We start from the raw sequence: 1,640 nt of genomic DNA, 5'->3' as shown, positions 1-1,640 counted from the left end.
TAAACTAATCCAAACTACCTTTATATTGCGTTGTTGATCCTAAAACAATTTAGTAATCAATTTTATTTCTTATTATTTTAACTCCCAGAATGATGAAAGGGATTTCTGGTGATTCGTTTACAATTAGTGAGCATCAGTTCAACTTAAAGCAATATAATCTGCTGAGATCTTGCTTCCATAAATAGTGCTTTAAACCCGGAAGGAGTGTCAATGTGTCATTCTACTAATACTAATAAAAGGAAAAAATTGTTAGAGAAATAATATTTTCTAACTAACAATTAGCCAATAAATTTCTGAATTTTTTTCGAGAGGATATTTTCTGTTCGTTTTTGGTACTAATATGGGCCGAGGCCCAAAAGAAAGATTACAGTGTCAAAATTTCGTGGGGCATTACAACCCCTTTAGCATCATCATTAATTAGGGAACCTAATTCATCTGGTGGAATGTCTATGTAGTTTAATTTATCATCATTAATCTTTTAATATTTAACTGATGAGAAGTTTTTCACTCAGAACTATCCAAGTGTTAATAATTGATTAGTCCATAAAATCCCATTTTTCCTACCATTTTGGTTCTCAAATAAATACAGGGTGATTCATTAGCATGTCATATTATGGTGCATGTTATTGTTGCATACATGAAATTTGACATTTTTAATTAAAGTCTTATCCTTTTTCATTAAGTACATTGACATATGTATGTATGATTACAATTACATTTTAAACATACACTGGAAATCACATAATATATTCATGTAAATATTTTATCAAAAATTTAATTTGATTAATAGAGGTACACAAATAATTATATTTTATTTGTGTAAATTTGGTTTTTTCTATTAATCACCTACTTAACACAATCAATTTATACCTACTTAGCCAATGAGTAAGGATCTCGCTAGGGAGACAATGGACTATTTGTACAATGTGTACAATAGGCTATTGAGTTACAAAATGAACATCTCCCATACTATCTAAAATAACCATCCGAGTACTAACGATAATAAACATCTTTCCAAAAGCTTAAATTGATTTTGGGGTTCATCAAGACTCGAACTCTTGACCTTTCGGATCTAGCGCTCTAATACCATGCATGATACCACTCATCCCAAAAACTTCAGCTGCTGATGCAAAAAGGTAGCACTAATGATTATATCTCTAATACTCTCTAAACTTCCATCGTACACATTGTATAAATATTCCATTGGCTCCTCATACTTTTCCAATGAGTAATAGCTCAAATGGCATAATCTTCCCATACTCAATTAAGAGGTTGCGGATCTCCTATTTTTGGTAAAAAAAAAAAATATTTATACCGACTTAGATGGATTATAATAGGGTAAATTAAAAAGCATTATTTGTTTCAACGAGTTTATTTTATTTATTATTTTATAAGATGTGAGATTCCGTTTATATATTATATACAAATAATTTCTTTTGTAATATTAGTGTTTAATTTTGTTGGTTGAGTGAAGAAATTATAGCCAAAAATAAAAGACACATGGACCATACATCCCAAAGATTAAGCCCCCCTATGCACCATAAAGATACGGTGATAAGCTACATTGGATATTGTTCTCATTATTATTATTATTATTATTATTATTATTATTATTATTATTATTATTATTATTATTATTA

This window comes from Arachis ipaensis, chromosome B08 (genome assembly GCF_000816755.2).
Source record: "Arachis ipaensis cultivar K30076 chromosome B08, Araip1.1, whole genome shotgun sequence".
Lineage (NCBI taxonomy): Eukaryota > Viridiplantae > Streptophyta > Magnoliopsida > Fabales > Fabaceae > Arachis > Arachis ipaensis.
Note: the sequence above shows the minus strand (reverse complement) of the source record.